Source organism: Canis aureus, chromosome 14 (genome assembly GCF_053574225.1).
Source record: "Canis aureus isolate CA01 chromosome 14, VMU_Caureus_v.1.0, whole genome shotgun sequence".
Taxonomy (NCBI): domain Eukaryota; kingdom Metazoa; phylum Chordata; class Mammalia; order Carnivora; family Canidae; genus Canis; species Canis aureus.
In genome coordinates this window covers 22,289,247-22,304,321 of record NC_135624.1, presented here as the reverse complement: position 1 = coordinate 22,304,321, position 15,075 = coordinate 22,289,247, and the positions used below count along the sequence as shown (strand labels likewise).

General features: G+C 40.7%; 1 protein-coding gene across 4 annotated transcripts in view; it reads right to left on the bottom strand.

The window, feature by feature from the left end:
- Positions 1-15,075, bottom strand: part of COL14A1 (collagen type XIV alpha 1 chain) — a 216,711-nt gene that overhangs the window by 9,179 nt on the left and 192,457 nt on the right. The gene's annotated exons all lie outside the window — the stretch shown is intronic.

Sequence of the window (15,075 nt, the reverse complement as noted above, 5' to 3'; positions counted from 1 at the left end):
TACAGCTGACCATTAAAAGCAAGTACGACCTTTGAAAGATCAACAAACAAAATTCCTTACCCTGGAGCTTTGCTTTTTTACTTTCACATGCCTAGCTAATGGGAACACTGCTTTTTCTAACAAGTTCCTTGTGTGGCAGTCTCAACTGCTAGTGTTTTTTTTTTTTTTAAAGATTTATTTATTCATTTATTTATGATAGACATTGACAGAGAGAGAGGCAGAGACACAGGCAGAAGGAGAAGCAGGCTCCATGCAGGGAGCCCGACTTGGGACTCAACCCCGGGACTCCAGAATCGTGTCCTGGGCCAAAGGCGCCAGGCGCCAAACTGCTGAGCCACCCAGGGACCCCCTGCTAGTGTTTCTTAGAGATGAACATAATGGATCAAAATTAAGTTTCTGCCATTTCTAAAAACTGAGCATAGCTGATATAAGTGAAGCTCTTACTAAAAATATAGATTCAACTATCTTTTCTTTTAAGTAACCAACAATATTTGGGATAATCAGAGAGACTATTATTATTCATCCACTCATCTGTTCTTTCTTTTAAAAATGTTTTAATAGATTTATTTTTTTTTGTGGGCAGTTTTATATTCACAGTAATGCTGAATGGAAAGTAAGAGATTTCCCATATACCTCCCACCCCTACATGTGCATCATCAACATCCCCCATCAGAGAGGTACCTATGTCATATTCATTCTTTTTTAGGCTCTCATTAGAAACCATTTCAGAGCTACCTGATTCTCCTTTACCAACAGCCTAACACTGACCCTCCAATATTTTCTTTTAGTGTATACAAAGGCAGAGACCTGTTCTCATTATATTCCCAGTTCCAGGCACATACTAAGGCACTCAAGAAATATGAGTCAGGGGATCCCTGGGTGGCGCAGCGGTTTGGCGCCTGCCTTTGGCCCAGGGCGCGATCCTGGAGACCCAGGATCGAATCCCACATCAGGCTCCCGGTGCATGGAGCCTGCTTCTCCCTCTGCCTATGTCTCTGCCTCTCTCTCTCTCTCTGTGACTATCATAAATAAATAAAAATTAAAAAAAATTTAAAAAAAAAAAACAAAAAAAAAGAAATATGAGTCAAATAAATGAATGAGTGAAATATTAAGTCCAATTGTAAACTTTGACAAACCAAGAATGTGGCTAGTCCATTTAAGTTCAGTTAAGCTTATAAACTACCTCAGCAGATTTTTTAAAAAAGATTTTATTTATTTATTCATGAGACACACACACAGAGAGAGAGAGAGAGAGAGAGAGTGAGAGAGAGGCAGAGACACAGGCAGAGGGAGAAGCAGGCTCCACGCAGGGAGCCCGACGCGGGACTCGATCCCAGGTCTCCAGGATCACGCCCTGGGCCAAAGGCGGTGCTAAACTGCTGAGCCACCCGGGCTGCCCACCTCAGCAGATTTTAAACACTAGATGCTTGACATGTGTGAGCTCATTTAGGCTTCATAAGAACCAAGAGGGCGGGCAATACTATTACTCGAAAAGGAGGCTGTGATACCTGCCCTTAGCTAGGAAGAAACAGAGCCAAGATTTCAACCCAGGCAGGTTGGTGCTGAAGCCCAGACACTGAACCACTGCCCTCCTTGCCTTTTCATCCCAAGTGGGCAGGCCACATCTCTTGCCTTGCTCTTTGTAGTTGAGGCTTCCTGAACTGCCTGCCGAGCCAGTCTGCACATTCTCTCCAGCCCCGTGCTCAGGAATCAGCCCTGTGGTTATCACATTTCCTCAGCTTACTTCCCTCAGTTGGCATTCTTGTCCTCTGCTCTGAGTAACATTCAAGGTTGATTTTTAGAGGATCTCTCCTGCTCACGCTGACTACATGTCTAGCATCTGGCACTTGGTTGTCCATTTCCTATTTTCTTTGGCCTGTTTGTCTCTGAATAGAGAAGTTTTACTCATTCTTTCTGCCTCCTGACCACACCAAGCACTGCACACTGGAGTCTTATGCTACTCGATGGAGCACAGTTATTCTCTTGATCCCAGACATTTTGAGCAACTCTCAGGATTTATGCCCAGGCAGATATGCAAAGCCTGGGCAATGCTTTCATTGTAACCGTACCAAAAAGGCACAGAAACAGTGAGACAGAGCTTCAGCTATGTTATTATATTGTCTGTTACCTAGGAAATGCTGACAATGAATGGCAAGCACAGTCTGTTTTCCATTCAAAATATGTTTGAAGCACTACTAGAAGCAAGGTCCTGGACAGGTACCTAGCTACAAAGTGACAGATTAATTGGACATAAATCACTAAATACTTGGTGCAATTTTCCAGAGTCTGCTCTTTCTACATTTTGGGCCTGTAGCATTAGTACCAGCATGTGGGACTCCATGTTTTGGCTAAGGTCTAGGTTAAGGGGGTTAAGATTGGAAAATAAATGACTGTTTCAAATGCAAAGAAACTTTGCAAACCATTGTTAAGGATTCCTATTCTTATTGTCTTTTTTTATAAAATAACTGCCCATCTCCTATGACAGTATAATTCAGGATTTAGGGAAAGATAAAATATTCTAGATTGTTCAGGCAGAGAGAATTTAATCCAGAGACTTGTTTATATGGGTGATAGAAGGACTTAGAAGACAATTAAAGATGATGAGGCAACCGATAAATTAGCAAGAGCAGGAAGTCATTCTCATCTTTAGGAGCACAGTCGAAAGATGAATGGATAAAGAAGATGTGGTTTATGTATACAATGGAATATTCCTCAGCCATTAGAAATGACAAATACCTACCATTTGCTTCAACGTGGATGGAACTGGAAGGTATTATGCTGAGTGAAGTAAGTCAATCAGAGAAGGACAAACATTGTATGTTCTCATTCATTTTGGGAATATAAATAATAGTGAAAGGGAATATAAGGGAAGGGAGAAGAAATGTGTGGGAAATATCAGAAAGGGAGACAGAACATAAAGACTCCTAACTCTGGGAAATGAACTAGGGGTGGTGGAAGGGGAGGAGGGCGGGGGTGGGGGTGAATGGGTGATGGGCACTGAGGGGGGCACTTGAGGGGATGAGCACTGGGTGTTATTCTGTAGGTTGGTAAGTTGAACATCAATAAAAAATAAATTTATTATTTAAAAAAAAGGGACAATGGAAAGAAATGGTGTGACTGGAGCCCAGAACCTAGAGTCTTCTGGTAGGGTCTAGAACCAGAGAGAGAGACTTCAAGTGGCAGCAGGAACCATGTCAGGGTTGTCACCACAACTGGAATTACCGGGGAAGCAGGGGTTGGAGTGAGGGGAGAATTATCCTGACTTCTCTTTGAACCCTCTAACCCTCCTTAATGCCTCCCATTGGCTCAGCCTTCCCAGGAGCAGGGTCAAGAGAGCCTGGAAAGGCAGTGATGCACAGCTAAAGGACGGAGAACAGCTGACTGAAGGGAAATTGCCTGGTCCTGCCCCAATATCAGGCTCTGAGTGTTCTGAGTCAAAAGCACCCTCTCTCACCATGCAGTAGAGAAATGGACAAGCGGAGAGCTATAATGCAGCGTGAGAAGAGCTACAATAAAATATGAAAGCACAGAATTGAGGGATCTGTGGAGAATCACAGGGGGCTTTCCAACAGAGCTGACCCTTGAAGTTAAGTCTTGGAGAACAGGCATTAGCCACACAGAGAAGGGCAGATGGAAGTGCATGCACCAAGTCTTGCAAGTAAAAGAGAACTGGGCATGCCTGGGGAACAACAACAGGTTTGGCAGGACTGTGTAGTACCAGGTTGGGGCAGAGTAAGTAGCTAGTCTAGGCTAGGTCATGACACGCTAAGGAGTTTGGATACGGCCCCTTACGTGCACAGGCCCCTTCAACACCATCTACCTAATTTTTTGTGTGTAACTTCACACTCTCTTTCTTAAAGAGGAGCTCCAAACTGTCTGAGCCTCAGGCCCCATAAAACCTGAACCTGGCCCTGCTGGGTGCTACAAAGCAATACAATTACTTATGGTGGACTGAAAAAATCCTGCAGAGCTCAACTCCACCAATAAACACTGAGCTCATCCCAGAGAAAAGCCAGAGGAAAACATGTCGAATCATTAAGTAGAGCTATCCAGTGGTCAAAGGAACCACTTCCAGATCAAGATCAAGACAATGGGATGTTTTGCACTTTAGGTTTTTCTATCAGTTAGAGACATGGTAATATTGGCAGGAGGTCCTTTGGTCTTTTGACCACACACATCTAACTTAGACACACCGACCTCTGGGCAGTGAGAGAGAAGGAAGTGCAGCAAGGAGAAGGGAGGTAAAAGGGGCAGGATGGAGGCTGTAAAGGGAGAATGGATTAGAGAGGAAAGAGGAGGAGAAGGAGGATCCCTCATCAGCACACACCAGCCCCCTGTAGTCACCTACAGGTTGTTCACTCCTGCAGGTGTATGGCAAAAATGAACAGTGATTAAGTCTGGGACCAGAAATCGTGGACTTTCGTCCACACAGTTTTGCAAACTGATGCTATGATCCTAAGGGTACATAATAAGAGCATCAGACCAAACAGCCATCTACCAGTGTTAGCTCCAAAGTATTGACTGATCCCCCTTCAATGCCATTGTATTATTTCCAGCATGCACTGTTAGGAAAATTATAAATAATTCAAAGTGAACAGAAAAATGAGCTGATTTCTATGGCTTCAAAAATGAATATTTCAGGTTCAGCATGAATATTCAAGCAGTCAATGATATTTAAATTAGAGTTTGGTCTGCTTTCCATTCCTTGCCGAAATGAAAAGCGATCTGATGCTCTCTACTTTTGGAAAGGAAGAGAACTGTGTCAGGGCACTGTGATAAGGCCAGAGTCTTCAGAGTTTAAAACAAAATGCATTATGACCAACAACCCTTCATAATAAGCATGAAGAATACACTATTAAGATAAATACATCTTATATCTAGTTAAATTTAGGACCAATGAAAATGAAAAAAGTTAATGAATGTATCTTTTCTATGTATGTTTTCCCTCAGTTATACAAATGCATTTTGGTATAGTTATTTATTGTATGTATTACTAGAGGTGATATACACAGCTTTAGTTTTATCATCTAAATTAGTACATGCTATATTTCCATTTTACTTGTTTATGTTCAAGGCCAGAATTTTAGAAAATGGCTAAGTACAGTCCTACATTTAAAAGAAAGTGTCTCTTGGGATGCCTGGGTGGCTCAGTGGTTAAGGGTCTGCCTTTGGCTCAGGGCGTGATCCTGGAGTCTTGAGATCGAGTCCCACATTGGGATCCCTGCATAGAGCCTTCTTCTCTCTCTGCCTGTGTCTCTGCTTCTCTCTCTGTGTCTCTCATGAATAAATAAATAAAATCTTAAAAAAAATAAAAGAAAATGTCTCTGTCTCTGCCTCTCTGTTTGCCTCTATCAATATTTACATATAGATATAGTAAGCACACACACACACAGGCATAATAAGCAGAGGTCCCTTGATCTTTTGACCTCAGAAATCTAAATTAGACACTCTAAAATCTGGGCACTGAGATGTCCGAGATATTTGCTACTATTTTATATATTTTTCCTACTCAGTATAACCAAACCTCCTATTTAAAAATCTCACCTTTTTTTCCCCCTTGGACAAATTGACACAATAATGACTTGAAGAAAATGCTGACATTCTCAAGTTGGCCGTAACTGGCTATTAACAGGATGTCTTAGGATTGATGTACTATAGCCACATGGACTTCTGTTTTTTCATGGCTCTAGAGTGAAGGACAAATGGCAGCCAAAAAACTAGCCAAGTAGTAATCAACACCATAAATCCTTTATGATTCATGAAATGACTATTGCAATTCAGGTATTATGAAAAATAAAAGGAAAATAGGCATTAAGTTTGGCCTTTGGGAAACATGCAGCCTTATTGGTGAGACAGGATTAATAGAAGTGAAATCATTAATAAACAATTCAAGAAGGGATAGTCTACCTGGGGGCTAAATGATACGTCTTACACACTAGTGAGGTAGCCGTCTATTCATGTATGGAGTTCTTGTTCAAGCTTCTGGAGGTGCGGAATATAGAGATGAAAGGCACAGCCCCACTCAAGGAACTCAGAGTCCAGTGGGAAGACAAATGAGTACACCAACAATTAGAGTATAATGAGAAACTGCTGTGGTGGAGACATGTGCTCAGGGAGCAAGAATCGGGGAGATCTTACTCAGTCTAGCTCAGCTGGAGTAGAGCAGGGTAGCAACAACCAATACACTGGCCAAACAAACAAACCAAGGGGAAAGATGAGCGGTCTGGAAGAGGTGACTCTTGAGATGACTTTTGAAGTTTGAGTCTGAATGAGCCAGAGGAAGAAAGAGGGTTCTGGGGAATGGGAAGGGCAGGTGAAAATCCATGAAATGGCACAAGAACAGGGCACAGTGGGGATTAGCTTTGAGGGCAGTAGGAAAGGAAAAGACACATATGAAGAATGTGGTAAACTGAATTAATGGTCTGAATTCCTCATCACTCTGCAAAAGATCTATACACCAATTTTCTCTTGCTTTGGATCCATGCATCTCCTTAGCTCTTGGGTGTTGGGCTTGGCCATGTGACCCGCTTTGACCAATGAGGTGTTAGTGGCAATAATATGAACAGAGACTTGAAATATGGTTGGGTGGTTGGGTTGCCCTGTTTTGTTTCTGCCACTGCCATGAGGATTACCTACTCTAGGAAACTATTAGCCCCTCTAGCCAGGGCTCCAAGGAGAGCAGAACTGTCCCTGCTTCCCACAGATATGTGGTGAAAAAAATAATATTTACTGTTGTATCCTAGTGAGATTTTTGTGGTTTGTTATGCAGCAAAAGCTAACTAATACTGAGGCACAGAGCAGTTCAGTTTGGCTAGAGCAAAAAGTACATACTTGAAGTGAAGCAGAAAATATGAACCAGGACCATACAAAGATATCTTGCTGAGATGGCATTAACCTTGAGTGGTATTTCTAGCATGGTAGTGGATATTTCTAGTAATATCCATTACCCCAGACAAGGACTGAAACCCAGTGCAAGAATCTGATAAGATCCACTACACAAGACCCTCCAATTAAGGGTTTCAAAATATTTTAAGTTACAGAAATTCTATTAGCTTTCATGGCAAAAAAAAAAAAAAAAAAAAAAAAAAGACAAAAGGGAGTGTAGCTCCTGCCGACTTTTTTTTTTAAATAATAAATTTATTTTTTATTGGTGTTCAATTTGCCAACATACAGAATAACACCCAGTGCTCATCCCATCAAGTGCCCCCCTCAGTGCCCGTCATCTTGACTTAACCTCATGGAAGACTCTGAGTCAGAAGCACCCAGCTAGACCACTCCTAAATCCCTGACCCATAAAAACCATGATCATATATGCTTTGTTATTCTAAGTTGCTAAGCTTTAGGGTAATTTGTTATTAGTAATAAATTAGTATCACATAGACCTTCTCTCTGCAGCCATGTTGAATGTAAGGAGTCAATTTGTAATAGAGAAAAAAAATAACCCTAACAAAATAAAAGATGATACAGTGAAGAAAAAGAAAAAAACATTCCTTTTCTATGCATTTGGGTTACTATACTTTAGGAAAAAACAATGTATCAAACCTTCAGAGAAAAGTCTTATTCCAGAGCACCTCAAGTTGGACTTTACCACATAACTATTGGGTGAGAAAAGAGTAAGCTACCTTTCTTTCTCTGGAGTTTATCTCTCAGGAGATGAGAGACAGAGGATAAGTAAAGAAACATGCACATCAGCAGATTTTTAACAGCAATGAAAAGACTATGCCTCGTGCAACCGAATATCAAATATAATACAACATCACAGGGAAGACTTGTAAATATTTAAGTACCAACAAGCCAATTATTACAAGAGCCCTGCCAACCCTTTATCTTTAATCAAGTTGATCTGTCCCATAAAGATAATTCTTCCAGGAATAAGCCAGGATAAAAGGGACATCAAGAAGTTCCACAGATGCTTAGCATCAAGGCATTCCTGTCTGGCAACTGCGATGCTTTTACTCTGCATTTGTGACCAAAGCCTTCAGCCAAATTATCTTCGGTGCCAACAGCTCTTTTCAACCACAGAAATATTGAACACAAGAACCCTATTTCTCTCTCTCAGCTTCGAATCAGCCTGAGACCCAGCTCTCTCTAGCCTTCTTCACACTTGTTAGTTCACGTGAAATGGGCATGAGCCTTAGGGACTCAGATTTAGCCATTTCTATGTTTCCAAAGGGGCTTGTCATTGACTTCCGGCAACCAGAGTATGGCAGGTTCCTTCTCTACATGTGTTTGCTTTGGGGGCTGGGTTGCGTTGCATCTTCTCATCTTCTCACCCTTCTCACATACCCCCTTTCTCATTTTCTGGAACAGAGTCCATCTTTTTCAAATTAATCACAGTGCCTTAGGACTTATATAAAAAATTGATCCTTAAGTCTTATCTTTTTTTACATTCAATCCTTAGAAATGTGGTCTTCAGTAGCAGGGAAAACTAAAGGGGAATAAATTTGCAAATAATTTTGCAACTTCGAAAAGTCATTCAGGGATTATATCCTCAAAGAACAATACGAAATTAATCTGGGCAACAAACAGAGTGGGGAAACTGCCCTAGCATCAGGCTCTTAAACAAAAACATGAAATTTTCTTGTGATTAAAGATGACATTCCAACACTTATTTTTTTAAGCCTCAATACTAATATTGCATCCCAAGTATTTGATCCCACAGAGTAGGTATAAAGTGCTGATGACATTTATAGAAACTAATGCATTCCAATGTGGAAAATCTTTGGAATGATACCTCCCAGTCATTTCCACTCAATTTTTTTCCAGGCACTAGCATGGGTGAAGACATCATGACTGTCAATGGGTGGAAGGAGATAGTGGTATAGGGTTCTCTGGAGAAAGCCCCAGTAGGAAAAAGAAATATAATAGAAAAATCAAAAGATCTGTTAACCAAGGAACAGGTGTCTGAAAAAAGTAGATGATTTACTGATTTGCATAATGCCAATGATGTATTTGCTCTTACAATCTTCACTGTGAACACAATAGGAACAAATGCAGAATGACATGTTATTGATAAAGCTTGGCTACATCAGCCTGAACTTGTAGTTGTTGCATTCTCAGTAATTATTTAATATAAATACATTTTGACTTCTTCGTTCTGTTTCCAGTGTAATTATGATCAGATTGCATACTGGAATAAATGATTTAACTATAAATAACTTTCATTTTACTTCTTTACGTTACACTACATGGCACTCTAGTTTTTAACTAGTATGAAGGCAAGCTATATTTATTATCTATGAATTTCATTTTGGAACAGTAAAGGAGATATAAATTATTTGTTGAAAACGAGACAAATTTTTGAGAAACTACTGTTGAGAATCGTGGCTTTAAAGGTTTCAAGCCCTTTCCCACCTCAGGACCTTTGCACAGGTTATTGCTGTCTCTGCCTAGAATGTTCTCCTCTGACTCTCTTATTGATATGCCAAACTCCTCAACTTTCAGGTCTCAGCTAAAACATCACTGACTTGACAGAGTAAGTCAGAGTCCCCTCTTCTACATTTGCATGGCATCATGGATTATTTTTCCCCTGGCACTTACAACTTATGTAACTAGATGAAACTATTTGTGTAGTTTTTTTTTGTGTGTGTGTAGTTTTTGTAAGTCTGTTTTATACCTATGTCCATGCTAGGTAAGAAAAGGTAGAAAATGTATGCCCGGTTTACCACTATGTCATTAACATGCAGCACAGTGCCTGACAAGTAGCAGATGCTCAGTAAGTGCTGGTTCAATGGATGAATGAAGATAAAAAAAGATTAAATTGTCTGATTGGGATCCCTGGGTGGCTCAGCGTTTTAGTGCCTGCCTTCAGCCCAAGGCGGGATCCTGGAGACCCCGGATTGAGTCCCACATCAGGTTCCCTGCATGGAGCCTGCTTCTCCCTTTGCCTGTGTCTCTGCCTCTCTCTCTCTCTGTCTCTCATGAATAAATAAAATCTTTTAAAAATTGTACAATTAATCAGCCAAGATTACACACCTAGTAAGTGGCAAAGCTCGGGTGCTGGCATATATGATTGATGCCCAAGTGACATCCCGTCCTGCTACTCATCTAAAGCAGCATCAAATAGTGAAGTGAAACTGGTTCCCTTCTAAAATACCACAAGTAAACTGGTTCCCTTCTAAAACACCACAAGAGGAAATTGCCTTGTTCCAGGTTTCTCCTCTATTTCCCCCAGGATTAAATGTTATAACAGAAGTATAATTCTATAGGTGCACTCTAAATTGCCAGACCCATGGCCAGTTTCCCTCCATGTAGTTTCCCTACTTAGACTCTTCTGTAGCCTGGGCACATGCTAAAATCTTAAAAAAAAAAAAAAAAAAAAAAATTCAAGTGCCAAAATGTAAAATCATGGAAGATTTTTTTTATCACATTCATATTTATCCAACAAATCACCTCAAAGTTGGTCATTTGCTGGTTCATGGATGTCCCAAGTCTCTCCAAATACAGAGCAGAGTGTGCAAGGAGCTTACAAAAAATACAACCATGACCCGCTGTGACATTCGGGTCAGTTCAGCTGTTGACTTGTTTGTGTGAACTGAGCCATGAATTGTGGTTAGTAAGAGCCACAATGAAACAGGGGTGACCTAGACCCTGCACGGTTCTGGCCTCTCCCATGGGAGTCCCCAGCAATAAATTCCAAGGTAGCCACAGGGCAGAGTAGAGCAAGCACAGATATTCTGGAATGATGCAGATTTGGACTTGAACTCTGGTACCCTATCGTCTAGCGATGTGACCTTGGATAACTAACAAACAAGCTGAGTCTGTTTTCTCACTTAAAAATGGAGCTAAGGGCACCAGGGTGGCTCAGCTGGTTGAGTGTCTGACTCTTGGTTTTAGCTCAGGTCATGATCTCGGGGTCCTGGGATTTAACCTTGCATCAGGCTCTGGACTCAGTAGGGAGTCTGCTTGAGATTGTTTCTCCTTCTGCCCCTCCCCCTATGCTTATGCTCTCTCAAATAAGTAAATAAATAGATAGATAAATTTTTTTTAAAAAATAGAGCTAATATTGACATTGTAATATTTTTATGAGCATTAATAATGTGTCAAGCAACTAACAGTCGTTTAACAACACTAGTTGGTTAAGAAACATTGGCACCTTTTCTTTTCAAAGGCCACAGTGATGTCTTCCTCTATATTCTGACAGCATCTACTTTCAACGTAACTCACTTAGCATTTTCTCTCCCAACCTGCATCTTCAGTAATGTTTCACATTCCTTCCTTATCCAGACCACGTCTTCTATTTTATCCAAATGAGAGAGTGTGTATATAGGACTGAGCACAATATTGGCAGATGCATTTAGTGCCTAATAAATGAAAGCCATAAATAATAGTATTATCTCACACACTATGAAGCCAAAAGCCTTACACTAACCCTGCATTCAATAAATATTTACTGATTTATTGTACAAAATAAACCAGATCTAAATTATAGCGTCATGGATGTATAATCTGAACACGAAAATCTTAAGTTGGATGGCTCCTATGATCCAATATATTTTGGAGAAAGATGGAAACAGAAGGGTTTGCATTAATACTGAGATCAAGAAACTGTCTCAGTTCTTTTCAAGTAAATAAGAAACTTAATTTTGCCAAATATAGACCCAACAAACTTATTTTTGACTGTGTTAATATATGGTTCAGGACACCAGAGTGAAATATGAGCATTTAAATAAATGGAATAAGGAAATATGAAATTAGTCATCTGGAAATGATACACAAAGATCAGAATTAGAAATGAAGTGGTCTTCTGGGGTCTAGTTAGAATCACACAAGGCTCTGACTGGAGAGTGAATTTAGGTCAGAAAAGTCAAGATTCGGTTGTTTCAGGTCAGGGAACAACAGAGGAACTCTAGAGCCTTTGAGAACTTTGGAAGCCAGGATAGAGAGCCATTTTCCTGAAGACAGTGCAATGTTTAATGGGGAAAGGCAACAAAATCATAGCCCATGGAAGAACAGCTTTTCTTTGCTCTGCATGAGCCATATCGTATGAGTGACAAGATGAAAAGGAAGGTGAGAAATTGAGCTGCATAACATTTTGCTTCTGCTATGCAGACGGCACCTCTTTACTTCTGGGTGCTAATAATCACACAAGTCCAAGTTGGAGTTCAAGCCTTAGATGAACAACATGAGCAATAGGAGTCCTTCAAATCCTTAAATTCTAAGGATTCTGTATATATTGGGATTCATTTTGTGAACACAGCTAAAAGACTGCTCCCCACAGTTATGAAAAAATACTTTGTTTAAGTTAAAGGAGACGAAGGGTTAATGAGAGGGAGATGGCTAATCAGATGGAGGCAAAATATAGTCTTCTGTTGGGTGCTTAAGGTAAGTCGAGAACAGTCTCTATTTCACACTGCTGATGTGGGAGTAGTATTTGTAATTCCTTTTCTGTTCTCCAAAAATGCATATTCTTTGGCTAGCTCAGTGCTAATGGTTGGGTTAATCAAAGATTTTGTAGTAGGGCAATGTATTCTGAACTGAGGTAATAAAATACAAGGCTGCCCCTCAACCTTTTTACAGAGGAAAACAGGAAATGATAGTAAGGATCAGTAGTATTCCTTTTTGCTTCAGTTACATACGCATACACATGCATACTGCATCATGATGAAAAATGTATTTCTTACTGTATATCCTATGTAAAAGAGTTCCAAAAATTCGTTGAAAAATTAGGGGTGCCTGGATGGCTCAGTTGGTAGAGCATACAATCCTTGATCTCAGGGTGATGAGTTGAAGCTCCATGTGGGCATAGAGCTTACTTTAAAAACTTTGGAAAATTATAAAAAAATAAAAAATAAAATAAAAACTTTGGAAAATTATAATAAGGAAACCAGATGGAGCACTTCTTCTTTTTTTTTAAAAGATTTATTTATTTATTTATTTATTTATTTATTTATTTATTCATTCATTCAGAGAGAGTGAGCGAGAGAGAGGCAGAGACACAGGCAGAGGGAGAAGCAGGCTCTATGCAGGAAACCCAACGTGGGACTCGATCCCGGGTCTCCAGGATCACACCCCGGGCTGCAGGCGGCGCTAAACCGCTGCGCCACCGGGGCTGCCCCAGATGGAGCACTTGTAATGAAAAATTAGACAAGCCAATGGAGTGGTGAATTTCTTTTATGAAGATTCATGTGGGACACACAGGAAGCCTCAGAAGAAAGTGAGGTTCACTTAAATGCTAGGCTGAAGTACTCAACAACCATATTTCTTTTCACATTGCTTTTGTAGTTTACCACTTATCTAAATGCATTCCTGAATAATAATAGTTATTTTTCCTTATTACAATATAGTATCCTTTCAAAATCATTTATAGAGCACCGTGATAATCATATTTTATATAGAAAACAACACCACCAACCTTACGATCCCTGGTTTTTATTTCTAGTCCTGATGTTGGCTGATTTCAAAATTCCTTGGGCTTCAATATTTTCATACACTCTCTTTTACACAAAATGAGGGTGAGGAGAAAAGATGGCTGAAGTGTTTTCAGGTTTAAAATTCAATTGTTTTGATTTAGCGGAAAGGTAGATATTTCTCTCTCAACACTTTCTGGGTATTTGGGCAATAAGATCAAACAAAAACTGTTCCTTGCAGTAACAAATCCCAATTGCAACAGGATTGAAATACTTTGCTAGGAATGAAAAGTCCCTTGGTGGGGTGCCTGGGTGGCTTAGCTGGTTAAGGTCTGCCTTCGGCTCAGGTCATGATCCCAGGGCCCTGGGATTGAGCCCCGCATCAGGCTTCCTGCTCAGTGGGGCGTCTGCTTCTCCCTCTCTGTCTTCCCCTCGCCCCTGCTTGAGCTTTCTCTCACTCTCTCTTTCAAATAAATAAAATCTTTTTTTTTTTTTTTTTAAAGGAAAGTCCCTTGGGCCTTGACCTATAAACCCTAGCCTCAAGTTCAAAACCATTACTATCAATTGGCGATGATCTAAAATCACTTTCCCTCATGCTCAAAGGGCATGTCTCACTTTTCTGTTGCAGTGTCATCCTCCATGTATCTTCAGGACAGGATTTCGCTTGGTCTACTACACTCTAGGAATACATGTACATCGATACAGAGGTACAAAAACTATATCGTAGAAATTCATATTTCAAAAGTGGTCTGGGCCACTGTTTGAGAATTCCTGGAAGATTTTTCTCTGGTCTAAGCATTCATGTCCTCTTCCAGAGCAGAAAAGGCTAGTCAGTCTGGCAAGAACAAGAACAGGACTTCCAAAAAGAACAAGCACAACTTGTGACTTGCAAACAGTGACTCAGGCACTGGCTCCGGACCTCCTGCATCACAGGTGATCCATCACCGACACCATCAGAGGGTGCCCAGCTGACAGAGGTGGCCACCTTCCCAGCTGCCACCTCATCCGTGTGCTGTGTGGGAACTATGCGCTTCTCTACATCTGCTGATTTAGTGTCCTGGCACTAAAAACCTTCAGAAAAGGAAAACCAGACCCAAGCTGCCCATTACAGCAACAGCTACTGAATGAGGACTTATCATGTACTATACAATTCAACCCTGATCTTGCTCTTGGCAACTAGGTGCCCATCTACACCTGGTGAGTGCGGAAATGGATGGGAAAGAAGGTCAGTGCATCAGGTGTTCCCGGGGGGTGGAGTCACACTGTCATCCGGGGCAATCAACAGAAACTTCATTCCTGAAACAGAAGTTCAGCTGAGCCTTGAGCTATGAGTAAGAACATATATAAGACAGGGAAGGCAAAGGACATTTCTGAAGTGAGGAACAATGTGTATGAAAGTGCAGAGGCAGAAATGCACGTGGCCCGTTGGCATGGATTGAGAGTGGGCACAAAGTACTAACTTTGTAATCTGCAGTCTTACATCTCAAATGCTATAAAAGGAAAATATCCTACCCATCTCACCAAAGTTACAGGATTCACGGGGCAAACAGATAGGTTACCTTCTCCCAGATCTACATTCTATAAAATTGTATCTTAGAAAGTACTTTTAGCAGTTCTCTTTTTCCCCACCACTTTCTTTGTGGTTAATAGGTAACTCCAATTCCCCACATTTCTTTAAGTGGCTTCTGGAGTGGGAGATCTTGGTGAGTTATAGAACTTGGTGAAA